The following is a 5,985-nucleotide window of genomic DNA, read 5'->3' on the forward strand; positions in this document are numbered from 1 at the left end:
GATGGTGACCAGGGCTTCCCTGATGGCGCAGCTGGTTAAGAATCCACCTGCAATGCGGGAGATCTGGGTTCGATCCCTGGGTTGGGGAGATCCCCTGGAGAAGGGAATGGCTACCCACTCTAGTATTCTGGCCTAGAGAATTTCATGGACTGTACAGTCCATGGGGTCACAAAAAGTCAGACATGAACTGAGCGACTTTCACTTTCACTTTTGATGGTGACAGATAGTAAAATGTCAGGATAGTAGATGTAAACCTGACTGTCTCAGTCAAACTGGGCTGTAGGGTCACTCTGTAGTAAGCAGAGTTTGATATGCATGGGGGAAAAAAGATATGTGCCTGTCAATTACCTAAAAAAGGTATGAGAAGATTTGTCCTAGGAACAACCTGGGGAGAGGATATAGACTAGCTCTAGACACCCCAGGGAAGGGCCCCCCTGCATCACATACTGCTTCCAAATAAGTGGTTCCAGATCATGTATGGAAAGATCCCACCAGGATGCCAAGCTTCCTGCCCGGCAGCCCCCTCCCTTGCTCAGATCGCTTCTTCTCCCTGCTGTAATCTCCATTAATATTCTGGTCTGAACTGCGTCCTGAAAGGAGGCAGCAGGAAGCTCTGCCTGGATTAGCCAGGCGGAGTGAGACTCTCAGGGGACAAAAGACATCCAAATCTCACAGGTGTGGGCTGAATCCCAAGTCTGCTTGGCAGGAGGAGAGCTCCAGAGGTTTCCAGGGATACCTACATCCTCTCTCTCTCTCTCTCTCACACACACACACAGTCACACACTCAAGCACAAAATTTCCCCTTAAAGTTTGAGAAGTCAGTTGCACAAGAACATAATGGAGAATATCAAACCTCATTGGAAAACACATGGAGATTCCCATCTCGTTCCTTGTATAACCTGAGCTGTCTGGGTGATATGTTTGCTAAAAACAGTAATGACAGGACTTCCCTAATGGTCCAATGGTTGAGAATCCACCTTCCAATGCGGTGGATATGGGTTTGGTCCCTGGCCTGGGGAATTAAGATCCCATAGGCTGCCGGGCATCTAAGTCTGTTCTCTGGATCCCAGGTGCCAAAACTAGAGAGGCTGCATGCTACAACTAGAGAAGCCTGCACCACAATGAAGAGCCATGGACCACAACTAAGGCTGGATGCAGCCACATTAAAAAATAAAAAAAAAGAACAACCCCCCCCCACCTCAAAACTCAAAACAGTAGTGTCATCAAAGGAACCATCCTAAGATTTGGCATCAGGAAACCTAGGTTAGGCTTCTGTCTTTGATGCCTCTATCTGTGCCAGTCTGAGAAAGTCAGCTTAGTTCTCTGAGATGCAGTTTCATCATTTATAAAACGAGAAAAATATTTAGTTCACCAATTGTTGAAGGGTCCACTGGCCACACCTGTAAGAATACATGATAAATTCTAATATTAACTCATGTGTGTGATGCAATGATGAGGATGATAATGATAAAAGATGATAATGATGGGGTATTCCCTGGTAGTCTGGTGGTGAGAATTCCCAGCTTTCACTGCTGAAGGCTCAGGTTCAATCCCTGTTTGGGGAGCTAGCCTTCCCTCATAGCTCAGTTGGTAAAGAATCTGTCTGCAATGTAGGAGACCCTGGTTTAATTCCTGGGTTGGGAAGATCCACTGGAGAAGGGATAGGCTACCCACTCCAGTATTCTTGGGCTTTCCTGTGGCTAAGCTGGTAGAGAATTCGCCTGCAATGAGGGAGATCTGGGTTCAATCCCTGTTGGGAAGATCCCTTGGAGAAGGGAAAGGCTACCCACTCCAGTATTCTGGAATGGAGAGTTCCGTGGACTGTATAGTAGATTGAATCGCAAAGAGTTGGACCCAACTGAGTGACTTTCACTTTCACTTTGGGGAGCTAAGATCCTACAAGCCAAATAGTACAATAAAAAAAAAAAAAAAAGAGTTGATGACTAAAGATGATGGTGAGGAAGCTGTTGGTGATGATGATAATAAAAGATAATGGTGTTGATAGCAATGATGAGGAGGATGATGGAGAGAAAGGTGAAAATGCTAAGGGTTGGGGAACCACTTGAGAGTCATTTTCAGACAGTTGAAGAACTTTCAGAAGTATAAAGAGTAGGTAAATCTGTTTGACTCTAGATGAACACAAGGGAGGGAAAGCCTACATTTCTTGAGCACTTGCCGTGTTCCAGGCTTGCCGAGAGCTGTCACAATCTTCCCTTGCTTCACCCTCACTGTGGCTCTGCAGAGTCTCCACATCAGTCTTAGCCAAGGCAAAGTGATTTTCCCAAAGTCATACAGGCTAAAAAACATGGCAGAACCTAGCTTGACTTCAAATTGGTTTTGTCAACTCTTAATCTTTATATTTGGGCTTCCCAGGTAGCAGTAGTGATAAAGAATCCACCTACCAATACAGGAAACATAAAAGAAATTGGTTTGACCCCTGGGTCAGGAAGATCCCCTGGAGGAGAAAATGACAACTTACTCCAGTATCCTGCCTGGGAAATTCCATGGACAGAGGAGCCTGGTGTCTCAAGGAGTCGGACATGACTGAGTGACTGAGCATAATCTTTATATTCATCACTTCCTCATATAAGGAAGACTGTTTTTCATGCCATCAGAATGAGTATGCTCAAGAGGAATAAGGAAAACATCACTGGAGTATCTAGAAGCTATTCCAACATCCACTTAGGAGGGCTATCATCTGGCAGGTTGAGCCAGATCACCTTCTGATGCTGTCCGCTCTGTGACTTTAGAACATAAATGTATGCATATGTACATAATGCCCTACTGACACTGTACTCTCTGAACTGACCAGTTGCTTTCATCTCTTTTGGAAGTATAAGATGATGGTTAAGATCAGAGATTCTGGAGTCACAGAGATCTGGGAGCAGGTCCCAGCTTCATATTGTATAGACAGATATGGAAAGGCCCAGAGAGGGTAAGAGACTTGCCCAAGGATGCATAGTGAGTCAGGTAGCAACACCTGGTGCAGAATCCAGGTGTCCTGATTCATCACTTTCTTCCCTAAGAGACCAAACCCTCCTTCACTGATGTCAATAGATGCTGTCTGCACCGCCTCTCAAAGGACACACTGACTCACATTTACCCAGCTCCTCCCTCCTTACCTAACCAGTGGGTTCATGGTCACATGGGTGCCCAGACACCCTTATCGATTCCATCTGCTTCAAATAGCACATCATTGGCTTGACTCCTTTCTCCGAATCAACCAGAATCCTGGGAAACTGACAAGGTGCTCCTCTGAAGGCAGACAGTAGTGTGTGTGTGTGTGTGTGTGTGTGTGTGTATGTTGCTGAGATTGTGGTGGCAACTGGTCTACCCAGGTGATCTTATTGACATGTCAACCACAGCTGGGCAGAGCAAGTCAGGTGGGGATAATTATCTCTTGTTGACAGATGAAGTCACTGAGGTTCTCTGGGGTTATGTGCCTGTCCCTCCCCTTTGTGGGCCTCTGTTTCTTCCCCTGGTCCTAAGGTCTTTTTCAGGTCTAACAATCAATGCCTCTATAATTTGCCCAAGTTTACAAAACTATTTAGAAGCAAAGTCAAAACTAGGAAAGAAGTCTTGGGTCTCCTAGACCAGCAATCTTTTAAATGCTAATTGTATTAGTTTTGTTGTTGTTTAGTCGCTAAGTCATGTCTGACTCTTTTTGTGACCCTGTGGATTGTAGCCTGCTAGGCTCCTCTGTCCATGGGATTTTCCAGGCAAGAATACTGGAGTGGGATCCTTCTCTGAAAGATCTTCCTGATCCAGGAATTGAACCCATGTCTCCTGCATTGGTAGGTGGATTCTTTACCACTGAGCTGCCTGGGCTTCGTTTAGGGCTTCTGTAAAAAAGTCGCAAAATGGGCAGCTTAAAATAAGAGAAAGTTATCTTCTCATAATTCTAAAGGCTAGAAGTTTGAAATCAAGATGTTAGCAGGGCCATGCTTCTTCTTCAACCTCAAGACAAAAGTCCTTCTTGCCTCTTCCAGCTTCTGGTAGCTCCAGGGTTTCATTGGCTTGTGCCAACATCACTCCAATTACTGTCTCTGTCTTTGTATGGCCACCTTCCCTCTAGGTTTGTGTCTTCACACAGGGTTCTCCACCCTGTGCACTTCCGTGTCCAAATTTCTCCTTCTCATAAGGACACCTGCCTTATTGAATTAGGGTCCATCCAAATGCCTTCATCTTAGATTGATTACATCTACAAAGACCCTATTTCCAAATAATGTCACATTCATGGGAATTGGGAGTTAGGACTCCAGCATAACTTTGAGGGGCCTCAATTCAACCCATGACACTAATAATAGCTCACCTTGAAAAAAAGACTTTCCCTTTTGCCAGGCTTTCCTACATGGGTTATCTCACTTAATATAAAACAGGCATTTCTGACACTGAAGATGGTGGCCATACGGGAGGGTAGCTCTGGGTTTCTATTGTCAGACATGTGGGTGCCATTCCTTGGGGCATTTCTGCTTCTGCAGACCTTATACCATGCTCCTGCTGTCACCCAGCATGCATCCTACTGTAGGGGTGCAGCTGTTATCAATGAGCATTCAAAGAACTAAGCCTTGATGACTTTAAATTTTTTTAATAAATTAATTAATCAGTTTTTGGCCGTGCTGGGTCTTCATTGCTGCTCATGTGCTTTCTCTAGTTGTAGCAGCAGGGCCTACTGTTCATTTTGGTGCATGAGCTTAGTTGACCAGCAGCAGGTGGAATCTTCCCAGAGCAGGGATTGAACCCATGTCTCTTGCATTTGTAGGCAGATTCCTAACCACTGGACCACCAGGGAAGTCCAAGCCTTGATGACTTTAAGGGGAAATATTTGGTGCTTTTCTTCTATCCTTCGGATTTCACCTTTGTGTGTCCTATAGAAATTACTGCTTTTAGTGACAAAGCCAATGAATTTCATAATGTAGAATCATTGCAGTGTCAGGTAGATTCCTACTTCAGCCACCTGGCCCAGATAAATACACTGAGGAAGAATTGTGGTTTGGGCCACATGAACATCATGCTCTTGTCAGATATGACTAAACAAACTTCCCGAGACCTGGGTGTGCTATTTGTTAGAAGGTCCTGCCCTTGCACTAAGAGGTCTCTTCATAATTGACCCCAATGGAGTCATCAAGCCTCTGAGTGTCAATGATCTCCAAGTGGGCCCAAGCATGGGAGAGACCCTCAGCTTGGTGAAGGCATTCCAGTTTGTGGAATCCCATTGAGAAGTCTGCCTAGCCAGCTGGACACTGGATTCTCCTATAATCTAACTCCATCTGATTGCTTCCAAGAAATACTTTAGGAAGGTTAATCAGTATACCATCCCATGTATGCCTGTAGCTTATCACACCAGAAAAGAACTTAAAGCATTTCAAAGGATATTATTTATAGAAGGCAAAAATCAAATCACACTTTCAGATACAAATATTACTCTATATGTTCTGTTTTGATAACATGACCTAGGTTTCTTTTGATGGGGCTTCCCAGGTGGTGCTAGTGGTAAAGAACAAACCTGCCAATGCAGGAGACATAAGAGATTTGGGTTCCATCCTTGAGTTGGGAAGATCCTTTGGAGGAGGGTATGACAACTCTCTCCAGTATTCTTGCCTGGAGAATCTCACGGACTGAGGAGCCCGATGGGCTGCAGTCCATAGGGTTGCAAAGAGTTAGACACAACTGAAGTGACTTAGCGTGCATGCATATAGGTTTTTAAAATGTGGTTATTTATTAAGGCAAGGAGTGCCTTATTGGCAATGTATAGATTTCTGGCTGGTTTCCATAGAATGTGTAGTTCACCTATTTCTTGGATCATGCCTTCCTTGGGAAAAAGAATCAAGTCTTTTTTCTCAACCTTACTTGAACCTTTGTATATACCAGAGAGGTACATCTGGTGTGGAATACTTCTGATCTGGGGCTTGACATTTTCTTCTTAAATTTCTTTGTATTAAATTAGATTTTATTTTAAGATCATAGGTTTAAATTGTTGGCATC

Source organism: Dama dama, chromosome 11 (assembly GCF_033118175.1).
Source record: "Dama dama isolate Ldn47 chromosome 11, ASM3311817v1, whole genome shotgun sequence".
Taxonomy (NCBI): Eukaryota; Metazoa; Chordata; class Mammalia; order Artiodactyla; family Cervidae; genus Dama; species Dama dama.